General features: G+C 44.4%; 1 protein-coding gene across 1 annotated transcript in view; it reads right to left on the reverse strand.

Annotated features, from left to right (window-relative positions):
• Positions 1-14,600, reverse strand: part of LOC106606328 (cdc42 effector protein 4) — a 38,238-nt gene extending 23,638 nt beyond the window's left edge. The window contains exon 1 of the mRNA XM_082976325.1: positions 14,277-14,600. The gene's annotated coding sequence lies outside the window, so the exon portion shown is untranslated. The remainder of the gene's footprint in view (positions 1-14,276) is intronic.
• Between the last annotated feature and the right edge of the window lie 1,104 nt (positions 14,601-15,704).

Here is a 15,704-nt window from a genome sequence, read left to right on the forward strand (position 1 = left end):
ATCACCCTCCCCCACCATGCGGCCCATCCAACCCCAGAGAAGGTGGGATCACCCTCGCATATGGCCCAATCCACAAGACCTGGAAATAGGGACCGGCTATGGCGGCTCGGCAGGCTTGTTCTAGATGTTCATTCTACACAGGCATGGATTACCCTAAACTGGGTTTCTTCAGAGATCTGCCTCTTATCCCAGTCATTCCCCAGACTGTTGGACATACATAAGACCTGGGAATAAGAACAGACTAGAATAGTCTTCTTCAATCTTTTACAGTACAGTCCTCCAGCTACTGATGACATTGGAAGTTCCCAGACATCGGTGACCTGGGTTATATTACATGATTCTTGCCACTACTCCCAGTAATTCACCAGACCGTTGGTCTCTGCTAGATGTCGGTCTCTACTGCACCAAGTAACTTAGCAGGCTGCTGGGGCTGTGCCAGAGTCCTAGCAGGCTGCTGGGGCTGTGCCAGAGTCCTAGCAGGCTGCTGGGGCTGTGCCAGAGTCCTAGCAGGCTGCTGGGGCTGTGCCAGAGTCCTATACATGGATCTAGAGAGGTTTCTGTCTTAACGTTCTGAGAGTGCCACTTTCTCCTCAGTAGCCAAGTGATAAGACTCTGTAGCCACTGCCACACTTCCGAGTTACACGGGTTTATTTCGGACAGGTTTTTAAACCTATGAAGATGTCCAGTGAAAGCAGATACAGCATTTGTTTGACACCACACCACAATACCGACTTGGATGCTCACTATCCTGAACGCTAATCAATTAAAACATCTGAAATTCGCTGCTCTGTTTTGTTTGTTTACGGCGGGTCATTTCATAGGGAACTGTCACTCTAGTATTGTTACATCACCAACATCTAGAGAATAAAGACGTTACCATGGCAGCCCTTCTCAAACCTGGACAAACTCTTAATGTATGCCTCTGGGTCGTGCTACACAGCCACTTACCAGAGCTGAACGTCCCATTTAGAAGAGGAACAGCCCAAACACATCAGAGAGGAACAGCCCATTATCTCTCCATCAGACCAACAGGGTGGGACCATGCAGACAGCAGCACAATAATCACTTACAGTCGGGGGCGTCATTTTAATGGAGCATGTTGCACTTTCAAGAAATGCTCATTTTCGATGAATCACTGATAGCCAAATAGATGTTCTATATTTAGAAGTCTGTCTAGGATAAATTGTCATGGCGTACAAAACAGGCCTTTCTGTTGGCTAGACTGATGTCCAGAGTATATAGGCCAGAGCCAGACTAAATATAGACCCCAGTGTGAGCTGGTTACTCCTCTGTCTCACCTCACACCTCCACCCACACAGAGGTGTGTGTTGTGAACCAACCCTGTGGTGTGAACGGACGCCGTAGTGTTAAACCAAGGTGCTGCCATCACCTCCAACCATCAGCGCTCACCTAACGTGTGTGTGTGTGTGTGGTCATCAGCATTGCATGCTCGTGTCACACCTCCCACACGGACAACAGAGGGGAGGCAGCGTGTTCTATGGAATGCTGCTCTCTCCTCTCAGTCAAGATGTTTCTACTAGGTGATGGTTGAGTTTCAAATAGCAGCCTGTTCCCTATATAGTGCACTACTTCTGACCAGAGCCCGATGGGGCCTAGTGCACCCTACGGGCGATCCTGCATGGGTTTAAAAGATAAGCCTGAAAGCTAAACAAAGTTCGTTCAACTATGGCTTGTTGTTACAAGGTGTTGTTTGTAAGGTCAAAAGTAGTGCACTAATACAGGGGAATAGGGTGCTATTTGTGACGTAGACTCCATGTGCTGTGACCTCTGTCCTGTTACTGAGCTGCTGTTTAAACACTGACAAGAACTGCAGGTGACTAAACCTCCAAAACACCACCAGGAAGAAGGAAAACAATTACAGAGGAACAGGGTCAGGGAGGAAGGAAGAGAGGGACGGGGTCAGGGGGAGGGAGGGGAAGAGAGGGACGGGGTCGGGGAGGAGGGAGGAAGGAAGAGAGGGACGGAGTCAGGGAGGGACGAAGGAAGAGAGGGACGGGGTCAGGGAGGGAGGAAGGAAGAGAGAAATGGGGTCAGGGAGTGAGGAAGGAAGAGAGAAATGGGGTCAGGGAGTGAGGAAGGAAGAGAGAAATGGGGTCAGGGAGGAGGAAGAGGGACGGGGTCAGGAAGAGAGGGACGGGGTCAGGAAGAGAAGGAAGTGATAGACGGGGTCAGGGGCGGAGGAAGAGAGGGACGGGGTCAGGGGCGGAGGAAGAGAGGGACAGCAGTGGCTTCTTCCACACCATTCTTGTTTAGTGTTTTACATATCGTAAACTCGTCAACAGAGATATTAGCATGTTCCAGAGATTTCTGTAAGTCTTTAGTTGACACACTAGGATTCTTCTTAACCTCACTGAGCATTCTGCGTCATCTTCCAGTCATCTTTGCAGGACGGCCACTCCTAGAGAGAATAGCAACAGTGCTGAACTTTCTCCATTTATAGACAATTTGTCTTACCATGGTCTGATGAACATCAAGGCTTTTAGAGATATTTTTGTAACCCTTCCCAGCTTTATGCAAGTTAAAATTCTTAATCTTAGGTCTTCTGAGATATCTTTTGTTCGGGGCATGGATCACATCAGGCAATGCTTCTAGTGAATAGGGTTGCAAAGGGTGGGAAACTTTCTGGTGAATTTCCCCGGAAATTTCCATGGGAAGTTAAGCCCCGGAATTTGGGGTATTTTGCTTAAATTCAACAAAAGAAAAATGTGCTTATAACAGTGAGCCTTTTTTTGTGGGATACACATAAGGCAATTCTAGGTCTTATGTCATATTTTGGTTAAACTATCCCCAATTCAATGGAATTGCAACCCTCTGCATTCTTCCATCACATGTGCAGTGCATTCTTCCACCACGTACAGCTGATTCTCAAGATCTTGCACACTAATGAGATGCTACAGAGCCCACACTACTACACTGTCTGACCCAAGGACTACACACTTTCTGGTAAGTTTTGATTACAATACTGGGTGGGGTGAATATATATTGCATACATGATTTTTTGTTAACTAGTAAATAGTAGCCTACAGCAAAGTGTGTTTAAATCATTTCTAACTTTCTGCTAGTTCGTTTTTGCTACCATGTGGGTTTTAGCTTGCGCCATGCTGGGGAGTGTTAATTCACCTGTTTCCATACATGTTTCAATTGAAAACATTTATCTTACAAAGGAGTTGTTTAATCTAACTGCTTAACAATTTATCTGTACGTGTAGTTGTGTGGGTTTTTTTACTCATTTTTTCCTAATCTTTACAGGAAAATGTCATGGGCACGATCTGATGTGTGGAGACATTTCACTGGTACATTTGCAAATACTGTGCCAAATCATGTGTGAAGAATGCAACAAAGATGCAGAATCATCTGGGCCAGTGCATAAAGTTCCCTCAGCGATTACAACCTCTGACAAAAGTCCCTCTTACTTCTATTCGAGGTGAAAATGATGAATCAGACACCGTATCAATAGCAACAGCTCATGGTCCTCCTGGAATCACAAGTTTTTTTGACTCAATGGAGGAACGTAATCAGAGAAATTATGAATGTCTTGCTCGAGCTATGTATGCAACTGGTTCACCTCCGATGCTCACAGGCAATGTGTATTGGAAGAGATTTCTGAATGTTTTTGCCCAGCATACACCCCTCCAACCAGACATGCTTTATCTACTCATTTGCTGGATGCAGAGTTCAAGTGAAGGTCAAGCAAATCATAGAGAAAGCAGACTGTATTGCAATCATCTCTGATGGGTGGTCGAATGTTCGTGGGCAAGGAATAATTAACTACATCATCTCCACCCCTCAACCAGTATTCTACAAGAGCACAGACAAGGGACAACAGACACACCGGTCTCTACATTGCAGATGAGCTGAAGGCAGTCATCAATGACCTTGGACCACAGAAGGTATTTGCACTGGTGACCGACAATGCTGCGAACATGAAGGCTGCTTGGTCAAAAGTGGAGGAGTCCTACCCTCACGCAACACCCATTAGCTGTGCTGCTCATGCATTGAATCTGCTCCTCAAGGAAATCATGACACTGAAAACAATGGATACACTCTACAAGAGAGCCAAGGAAATGGCTAGGTATGTGAAGGGTCATCAAGTTATAGCAGCAATCTACCTCACCAAGCAAAGTGAGAAGAATAAGAGCACCACATTGAAGCTGCCCAGCAACACTCGTTGGGGTGGTGTTGTCATCATGTTTGACAGTCTCCTGGAGGGGAAGGAGTCTCTCCAAGAAATGGCCATATCACAGTCTGCCGATATGGACAGCGCCATCAAGAGGATCCTCCTGGATGATGTATTTTGGGAGAGAGTGGTAAGCAGCCTGAAACTCCTGAAACCTATAGCAGTAGCCATTGCACAGATTGAGGGAGACAATGCCATCCTGTCTGATGTTCAGACTCTGCTTGCAGATGTAAGAGAAGAAATCCGTACTGCCCTGCCCTGTTGCTCCAAGCAGAGGAAACAGCAGTTCTGAAATACATCAAAAAGCGTGAAGACTTCTGCCTGAAGCCCATATACGCCGCAGCGTACATGTTGGACCTCAAGTATGCTGGCAAGAGCATCCTGTCTGGTGCAGAGATCAACAAGGTCTATGGTGTCATCACTACCGTGTCTCGCCACCTTGGCCTGGATGAGGGCAAGGTTCTTGGCAGTCTGGCGGAGTATACTTCCAAGCAAGGGCATTGGGATGGAGATGCAATATGGCAGTCGTGCCAACATATCTCATCAGCCACCTGATGGAGTGGACTTTGTGGATCTGAGGCTCTTTCCTGTTGCCTCCATCATCCTCCAAATCCCACCAACATCAGCTGCCTCAGAGCGCAACTGGTCCTTGTTTGGGAACACACACACACCAAAGCGCGCAACAAGCTGACCAATACAAGGGTTGAAAAATTGGTGGCCATCCGGGCAATTTTGAGGCTTTTTGAGCCTGACAACAAGCCATCCTCAATAAGGTTGGAAAATGACAGTGAAGATGAGGCCTCAGAGTCTGATGTTCAAGAGGTGGACAATGAGGAGGTCCAGGGAGAAGACATGGAAGTTTGAGGAAGACAACCAAAGCTTTAGTTTCTAGACTATAATTTTATAGATGCAATGGATCATTGGGGATCATTCAATATTCCCTTACTTTTGTTGTTCAGTGAAATCATCTCATGTGAAGAGTCAACTCATTTATATAAAGTTCAATTCGTAACTAAATGTAGATTTTTTTTTGTTATATTGGAAGTATTTAATCATTTGCCATTATGTCTACTGATGATAAGGTAAAAGGTTTGTTTGTCTCCATATATGTTATGGTAAATATTAGAGGTCGACCGATTAAATCGGAATGGCCAATTAATTACGATCGATTTCAAGTTTATGACAATCGGTATTTTTGGCCACGATTTGCCGATTATTCTTTTTTGCCGATTTTTATTTTATATTTTTTTATTTATTTTTTAAACCTTTATTTAACTAGGCAGGTCAGTTAAAGAACACATTCTTATTTTCAATGACGGCCTAGGAACGGTGGGTTAACTGCCTTGTTCAGGGGCAGAACGACAGATTTTTACCTTGTCAGCTTGGGGATGCAACCTTACGTTAACTAGCCCAACGCTCTAACCACCTGCTTTACGTTGCCAAGGTAAGTTGCTAGCTAGCATTAAACTTATCTTATAAAAAAAACAATCAATCAATCATAAACGCTAGTTAACTACACATGGTTGATGATATTACTAGTTTATCTAGCCTGTCCTGCTTTGCATATAATTGAGGTGGTACGCATTCGTGAAAAAGGACTGTCTTTGCTCCGACGTGTACCTAACCATAAACATCAATGTCTTTCTTAAAATCAATACACAAGTATATATTTTTAAACCTGCATATTTGGTTAATATTGCCTGCTAACATGAATTTCTTTTAACTAGGGAAAATGTGTCACTTCTCTTGCAAACAGAGTCAGGGTATATGCAGCAGTTTGGGACGCCTGGCTTGTTGCGAACTGTGAAGACTATTTCTTCCTAACAAAGACAGCAGACTTCGCCAAACGGGGATGATTTAACAAAAGCGCATTTGCGAAAAAAAGCACAATCGTTGCACGACTGTACCTTACCATAAACATCAATGCCTTTCTTAAAATCAATACACAGAAGTATATATTTTTAAACCTGCATATTTAGCTAAAAGAAATCCAGGTTAGCAGGCAATATTAACCAGGTGAAATTGTGTCAGTTCTCTTGCGTTCGTTGCACACAGAATCAGGGTATACAGAATCTGGCTCGTTGCGAACTAATTTGCCAGAATTTTACGGAACTATGAAATAACATTGTAGGTTGTGCGATGTAACAGGAATATTTAGACTTATGGATGCCACACGTTAGATAAAATACGTAACGGTTTCGTATGTCACTGAAAGAATAATGTTTTCGAGATGATAGTCTTCCAGATTTGACCATATTAATGACCTAAGGTTTATTATATTATAGTTAAGTCTATGATTTGATAGAGCAGTCTGAGTGAGCGGTGGTAGGCAGCAGCAGGCTCGTAATAGTCAAAGGTATATGGTTTAGAGAGAAATAGTTGACGCGTCATAATTCCTGTAATAACTTGCGGCTGAACTTGAAAGGGGTTCCTTCGTTATTTTACCGTTCATGTCTTCCATAGAGAATGTCTTGATCTACTTCAAATAAGGTCTGTGTTTTGTGCTTAAACCGCCTCGGTGTTTTGATACCCATGTAAATCTCACTAGGTAACGTTTGTCAACATATTTTCATAAATCAACTCCACAAAAAAAACGTTCTTCGCTTATATTGATCAGAGTTATATCCTATGGATATCTACACAGTTATAAAATTGGCAAGGTGGTGTAAGCCTAAACCAAACACAGACCTTATTTTAAGTTAATCTAAAAATATCCTATGGAATAAATGAAGGAACCGCTTTTCAGATTTTGCTAGAAGGTGTCATGGGAATTATGACTCGCACTTTGGTAGTCAATTCTTACCATGCCCATTATTAAAATAGGATTTCCTGCATATAGAAATTACAGTTTTTGTTTTCAGCATTCATCACAGGTAACTTAAACTCCATTTTTATTATTCAAACAGTTGAGAGTATTTGTCTCCTAAGCAGACTCTTCAGTATCGTCGTCACTTCAGAGCTGTGTGTGTGTGTGTGTGTGTATATGTATATATATATATATATATATATATATATATATATATATATATACTCTAACAAACATCTCTAATCTCGTCTCATTGTTTGCACTCCAGACTCCTGTTTTCAATTAGCTTTTGGAGAAGTCATTAGCCTAGGGGTTCACATACTTTTTCCAACCTGCACTATGAATGTTTAAATGATATATTCAATATAGACAACAACAATACAATAATTTGTGTGTTATTAGTTTAAGCACACTGTGTTTGTCTGTTGTTGTGACATAGATGAAGATCAGATCAAATCTGATGACCAATTAATGCAGAAATCCTGGTAATTCCAGAGGGTTTATACATACTTGTTCTTGCCACTGTACACACACAGGCATTATATTCAATTAACTCTGCAACTAACAATTCACTTTTCTCACAACTGCCACCAGTTTGGCGACCAATACATTTACAACAAAGACATAGTAGGATAATTAATGTGTTTAAAGAAAACAAAAGGATATTTCATGCAGAAACCCTCATTAAATACCAATCATTTTCACTAAGTTGATTTTGTATTCAGGATAATGATTTACAGCTTTGTCGTGCTATTATTATTTTTTTTAAATCTTATATATCTTTGAATATTTGACATGCGATAAGGCCACACAGAGGGCCGGAGATAATTACACACGTGTGAAAATCTGAAGGACCCAAAAGGGACACTAGATGTCTTGTGAAAAAATTACATAAAATCCTTGAACGTCACCAAAATGCTGGTAGTTTACTGGTAAACGTTGACATTTTCCAGTAATATACCCTCCCTTTGCAACCGTTGCACAGAGTGATGTAATGGCACTGAGTGTGGCATCTAGAAGTAAACAGGCAGAGGCTTTCAGAGGGGACACCTCCCTCCATGGCATCTAGAAGTAAACAGGCAGAGGCTTTCAGAGGGGACACCTCCCACCATGGCATTTAGAAGACTTACTACACAGCCTAAAGAGAGTGGGCACAGTGAGGGAGATTACAACAGAGTGGAACTCCGGAACATTCAAGGAATATTAAAATGCATTCTAATTCTCAGCCATTTAAAATTATACACTTGGAGGTTATATCAGAAGTAAGATATGGGGGATGGTTAAGTTTTCCTCCTTAAAATTACTGCTGTCCTCAGTTCCTAAACCACAAGGCTTGGCCTTCCAGTTCACCAGCTGGACCAAAGACTTGACCTCATTGGTTGGACTAATTGGTGAACATCTGAGACACACGTCCATGGCTGTTGAACTGTGTTCTGCATTGCACAGCGCTAAAGGAATGTTCCTAATTACACTAGAAAGATAAGTTAACTGACATCAGTTAGCTTTACATGGCAATTACTGGTGACACACTGTGGCGGTACAGGGGAGTGTGTGTGTGTGTGTATAAAGGTCTGAGCCGACAGGAAGGGCTGGGGGAGTAGGAGTCTCCCATCTCAATAGAAATTAACTCGGACACACACACCAATCCAAACAAATAAACAGACATTCATCTAAAACAACCAGCAGCAATAAGGTTTTAATGACGTTGTACTGTACTTCTAAACTGTACTCCTAAACTGTACTCCTAAACTGTACTGTACTTCTAAACTGTACTTCTAAACTGTACTTCTAAACTGTACTTCTAAACTGTACTGTACTTCTAAACTGTACTTCTAAACTGTACTTCTAAACTGAACTTCTAAACTGTACTGTACTTCTAAACTGTACTCCTAAACTGTACTGTACTTCTAAACTGTACTGTACTTCTAAACTGTACGTGCTTCCTGACCTTTCACTGTTACCTGTGCTTTAGATGCATCATGATGTTGACACTCATCTGTTCAGAGCGAGCAGAGGACCGTGTAATGATGAGAGAGCGTAGAGGACCGTGTAATGATGAGAGAGCGTAGAGGACCGTGTAATGATGAGAGAGCGTAGAGGACCGTGTAATGATGAGAGAGCGTAGAGGACCGTGTAATGATGAGAGAGCGTAGAGGACCGTGTAATGATGAGAGAGCGTAGAGGACCGTGTAATGATGAGAGAGCATAGAGGACCGTGTAATGATGAGAGAGCATAGAGGACCGTGTAATGATGAGAGAGCGTAGAGGACCGTGTAATGATGAGAGAGCGTAGAGGACCGTGTAATGATGAGAGAGCGTAGAGGACCGTGTAATGATGAGAGAGCGTAGAGGACCGTGTAATGATGAGAGAGCGTAGAGGACCGTGTAATGATGAGAGAGCGTAGAGGACCGTGTAATGATGAGAGTGTAGAGGACCGTGTAATGATGAGAGAGCGTAGAGGACCGTGTAATGATGAGAGAGCGTAGAGGACCGTGTAATGATGAGAGAGCGTAGAGGACCGTGTAATGATGAGAGAGCGTAGAGGACCGTGTAATGATGAGAGTGTAGAGGACCGTGTAATGAGAGAGTGTAGAGGACCGTGTAATGATGAGAGAGCGCAGAGGACCGTGTACTGATGAGAGAGCGCAGAGGACCGTGTACTGATGAGAGAGCGCAGAGGACCGTGTAATGATGAGAGAGCGCAGAGGACCGTATAATGATGAGAGAGCGCAGAGGACCGTATAATGAGAGAGCGCAGAGGACCGTATAATGATGAGAGAGCGTAGAGGACCGTGTAATGATGAGAGAGCGTAGAGGACCGTATAATGATGAGAGAGAGTGTAGAGGACCGTATAATGATGAGAGAGAGTGTAGAGGACCGTATAATGATGAGAGAGAGTGTAGAGGACCGTGTAATGATGAGAGAGAGTGTAGAGGACCGTGTAATGATGAGAGAGAGTGTAGAGGACCGTGTAATGATGAGAGAGTGCAGAGGACCGTGTAATGATGAGAGAGTGCAGAGGACCGTATAATGATGAGAGAGTGTAGAGGACCGTATAATGATGAGAGAGTGTAGAGGACCGTATAATGATGAGAGAGTGTAGAGGACCGTATAATGATGAGAGAGTGTAGAGGACCGTATAATGATGAGAGAGTGTAGAGGACCGTGTAATGATGAGAGAGTGTAGAGGACCGTGTAATGATGAGAGAGTGTAGAGGACCGTGTAATGATGAGAGAGTGTAGAGGAGCGTATAATGATGAGAGAGTGTAGAGGAGCGTATAATGATGAGAGAGTGTAGAGGAGCGTATAATGATGAGAGAGTGTAGAGGAGCGTATAATGATGAGAGAGTGTAGAGGAGCGTATAATGATGAGAGAGTGTAGAGGACCGTGTAATGATGAGAGAGTGTAGAGGACCGTGTAATGATGAGAGAGTGTAGAGGACCGTATAATGATGAGAGAGTGTAGAGGACCGTGTAATGATGAGAGAGTGTAGAGGACCGTGTAATGATGAGAGAGTGTAGAGGACTGTATAATGATGAGAGAGTGTAGAGGACTGTATAATGATGAGAGAGCAGAGGACTGAATAATGAGTCAGATGTCCTCAGGACCCCAGATAGCAGGGGGTTGCTGAATAAACATTTCCTCTGGCTTGTGAACAAACTCTACTATCACACTAGTATGCTCTCACACACTATTACTATCAGGCCTGAAACAAGAGGGTCCCAGGAACAAACACAGTATTCACAGTGACATTTGAGACTCACCAAACCCCCTTGGAATATAGATGTTGGGGCAACATAACAGGGGTTACATACAGTTTGCAGTGAACTAATGAACCAAAGCTCAAAGGTTAGCTCCTGTGCACAAATCATGGACCTAGTTAGTTACAGACCCTTAGAACCGTGTGCCAAAAGCACGGTCAAATGATGTCTGCATCCTAAACAACACCCTATTCCCTAGCAGGATCTTATGTAGAGCACTATAGGGGACAGGGTTTCAGCTGGTATACAGTCTATAGGGGACAGGGTGTCAGCTGGGATACAGTCTATAGGGGACAGGGTGTTAGTTGGGATACAGACTATAGAGGACAGGGTGTTAGTTGGGATACAGACTATAGAGGACAGGGTGTTAGTTGGGATACAGACTATAGGGGGACAGGGTGTCAGCTGGGATACAACCTGTCAGAACAGTAAACAGTCAGGATCAGAGGAGGGATACAACCTGTCAGAACAGTAAACAGTCAGGATCAGAGGAGGGATACAACCTGTCAGAACAGTAAACAGTCAGGATCAGAGGAGGGATACAACCTGTCAGAACAGTAAACAGTCAGGATCAGAGGAGGGATACAACCTGTCAGAACAGTAAACAGTCAGGATCAGAGGAGGGATACAACCTGTCAGAACAGTAAACAGTCAGGATCAGAGGAGGGATACAACCTGTCAGAACAGTAAACAGTCAGGATCAGAGGAGGGGAACCAATGATAAAGATGGATCCATTCCAACCTCAAAGCGTCCCTGGTCGCTGAAAGACCTACTTCTATGTGTTGAACTGGCAACATCAGTCACCCAAACTACAGGGTACAACCCTTCACCACATACTCAGCATCATTCAGCTCAGTGTCGCAGTCCGCAGAGACATTCCTAGGAGAAAATAACACTGTTGGAATTTCCTGGAACGTCAACCCCCCCACACACACACGTTCTATGAAAGAGTTCAGTTTAAAGCATGATGCATGGCCTTTCCCCCCCCCCCCCCCCCCCAACAACACAGTGCTGTGGTGAAAGCCACAACACAGTGCTGTGGTGAAAGCCACAACACAGTGCTGTGGTGAAAGCCACAACACAGTGCTGTGGTGAAAGCCACAACACAGTGCTGTGGTGAAAGCCAGAACACAGTGCTGTGGTGAAAGCCAGAACACAGTGCTGTGGTGAAAGCCAGAACACAGTGCTGTGGTGAAAGACAGAACACAGTGCTGTGGTGAAAGACAGAACACAGTGCTGTGGTGAAAGCCACGAACACAGTGCTGTGGTGAAAGACAGAACACAGTGCTGTGGTGAAAGACAGAACACAGTGCTGTGGTGAAAGACAGAACACAGTGCTGTGGTGAAAGCCAGAACACAGTGCTGTGGTGAAAGCCAGAACACAGTGCTGTGGTGAAAGCCAGAACACAGTGCTGTGGTGAAAGCCAGAACACAGTGCTGTGGTGAAAGCCAGAACACAGTGCTGTGGTGAAAGCCAGAACACAGTGCTGTGGTGAAAGCCAGAACACAGTGCTGTGGTGAAAGCCAGAACACAGTGCTGTGGTGAAAGCCAGAACACAGTGCTGTGGTGAAAGCCAGAACACAGTGCTGTGGTGAAAGCCACAACACAGTGCTGTGGTGAAAGCCACAACACAGTGCTGTGGTGAAAGACAGAACACAGTGCTGTGGTGAAAGACAGAACACAGTGCTGTGGTGAAAGACAGAACACAGTGCTGTGGTGAAAGACAGAACACAGTGCTGTGGTGAAAGACAGAACACAGTGCTGTGGTGAAAGACAGAACACAGTGCTGTGGTGAAAGACAGAACACAGTGCTGTGGTGAAAGACAGAACACAGTGCGTGGTGAAAGACAGCACAGGCGGGGGACAGTGCGTGGTGAAAGACAGAACACAGTGCGTGGTGAAAGACAGAACACAGCGGTTCACAGCTACCACACAGGAACACAGACAAATGAAAAGATCCATTAATTTAATGACAGTTGAAACATTTGATTTATCTTTGATTCAACAAAACGGAAGAAACCTGAGTGAAACTTGGGGTAGGCAACTACCTAAATTTGTCCAATGAGAAACGATTGGTTTGGTTGAATTTTCCGTTGCACATTTTTTTAATAAAGTTTAGCCCTAATAACCACAACACCCCATGGTCCATTATGACAGGAGGACCAGAGGTCTGTGTCCCAAATGGCTCCCTATCCGTCCCTATGGGCCCTGGTCAGAAGTAGTGCACCGTATAGTTACTATGGTGCCATTTGGAACACAGACAGTAGAGGACTTCCAGCCAATGAGCTGATCTGATGCCATGACTGACAGCCATGCCCAGTGACACAGATCTGGTTGCCATGTCAACAGTCTCTGGCTGGGAGGGTAATGGTTTGGGAGAATGGGATGCACATTGAGCAGTGTACCAGCGCATACGCACACACGACGAGAAGCTAAACAGTAGGTGAACTGTCTGCTACAAAGTGTGTGTGTGTGCGCACACACACAGTTTTGGACTTAACAGGGTCAGTTTGTCCATTCTGTCACCAACAGTTCCACTTTATCTAATGTCTGTTGGTTAATGATTGAACAATTCTCTGGCCTGAGATCCAAACTCACCACTACCAATGCTGCAGAATGAGTTGGCAAAAATGCATTTTCTCCCATTCTGTCAAATGCATGTTCTTTAAGAAAGTGCTCTGGTGCAACCAATTAGTAGTTAGGCTATCAAAGAGGACGTTGTTCGTGAACATGGTATGATGGAGTACATCAGAAAAGATTTCACCGGAGTCACCATCATCATAGATTTAGGCCACCATGCTCCCCTAGTCTAGACAACCTATCCAGGAGCTAAACCACTGCCTTCAATACAACCGATACTTTTCTTTTTACCATAATACAAAGTGAGTCGCACCATATTTCCTTGAATTCCTTTAAGTTACACAACTTCTAAATGAATCAGTCGAATATAAAGTTAAGAAATATGAAAATAATTAGAATTCTAACAGAAAACCTAAAACACAATCTTATTGTATTGATTTCAAAACGCAAAGCAAATGATCATGAAGCCAGACACAGAAAAGGCAACAAAGTAACACGAGCCTATTTCTACTGACTACCGTCATTTTTGCAACATCGTTGCATTCAATAAACAGGCACCCGGCAGCGCCCAAAACCACTGCATGTTGCAATGGTCTGTTCTTTGTAATGTGGGGAATAGTCTACACTCGACAGAAAGGGGATAACTAGTCCAATGAACTTGTTAAAAAGAGAATCATGAAATGACTGGTTTAACTAGGGTTTCAACACGGCGGAGGATCACTGACGAGGGAACAATAAGTAGCCTGGTTGATGATTACAAAAGCGTCTCCCCTCCCAATATTCACCCCCCGTGGTCCCCCTATCTGCGCTCCTGTCTGTTTGTAAGCTGTATGCACTATGATCAAGACGGAATAAAAGATCCACAAGTAAGTATTTTTTTAATGAATCTAATATAAAGCGCATGCATAGGCCACCCGGAACTCACCGTGAAAAGCATCCCATTCACAAGGCGTTGATCCGCGTGACAGTTTCAACGGGTCCCCAGGTTCAAGACAAGAGCGCGTTCATCACACAACGTTGGCTTGTCTTGTAGTAGGCTAGGATCCGCTCAACAACGGGACCAGGCAAACTGTAGAGAATATATACCCTATCGACTATTCCAAACTCCCAATTCTATTATTTTATTTTTTAAAAACAACACCAACATAAGATAGTGAAGTTGATTTCCAGAGTAAAATAGTAGCTATGATGTGTCCTCTGTGCTTCTGTCAGGGGTGGCTGTACACCGGTGCAACGTTCATCACGTTTCCACTCCTTTCGTGAGTCTGACCACGCCCCTCCCACATGGCGTCTTAAAGCGATACAGGGGTATTCTAGAATTCAGGCTATTCTCACTTTACTGAGACCGACCGCATGTTTTCCAAACGGAGATGTGCAGTGAATGATTGTCACATTCAAATTTGTGTGTGTGTGTGGCAACGGGTACCATATCTCACACAGCCAAAGGAGGGGAAAGGTAGTCCTATAGTCACATGACTTACTGCCCAGGGAGGGGAAAGGTAGGTCTATAGTCACATGACTTACTGCCCAGGGAGGGGAAAGGTAGGCCTATAGTCACATGACTTACTGCCCAGGGAGGGGAAAGGTAGGCCTATAGTCACATGACTTACTGCCCAGGGAGGGGATAGGTAGGTCTATAGTCACATGACTTACTGCCCAGGGAGGGGAAAGGTAGGCCTATAGTCACATGACTTACTGCCCAGGGAGGGGATAGGTAGGCCTATAGTCACATGACTTACTGCCCAGGGAGGGGAAAGGTAGTCCTATAGTCACATGACTTACTGCCCAGGGAGGGGAAAGGTAGGTCTATAGTCACATGACTTACTGCCCAGGGAGGGGATAGGTAGGCCTATAGTCACATGACTTACTGCCCAGGGAGGGGAAAGGTAGGCCTATAGTCACATGACTTACTGCCCAGGGAGGGGAAAGGTAGTCCTATAGTCACATGACTTACTGCCCAGGGAGGGGAAAGGTAGGTCTATAGTCACATGACTTACTGCCCAGGGAGGGGATAGGTAGGCCTATAGTCACATGACTTACTGCCCAGGGAGGGGATAGGTAGGCCTATAGTCACATGACTTACTGCCCAGGGAGGGGAAAGGTAGTCCTATAGTCACATGACTTACGAAGTTGATTTCCAATAGGTGCAGGATTTCTAGAACACAGGGGCATGACCCGCATGCGTTGTTGAGGTGGGTGGAAGTATGCTGGGGGGTATGCAGTCTATCAACAGATTCATCATGATAGCAGATTCATTACGATAGGGTCACCCAGAGGGACCGAGCATTGCGTTTGGTTCAACTCAGGGGCGTGAGAGGTACCATGTTTTAGCCTATGGAAAAGGGCTCCTCTA

The sequence above is a fragment of the Salmo salar genome, chromosome 06 (assembly GCF_965601325.2).
Source record: "Salmo salar chromosome 06, fSalSal1, whole genome shotgun sequence".
Classification (NCBI taxonomy): Eukaryota; Metazoa; Chordata; class Actinopteri; order Salmoniformes; family Salmonidae; genus Salmo; species Salmo salar.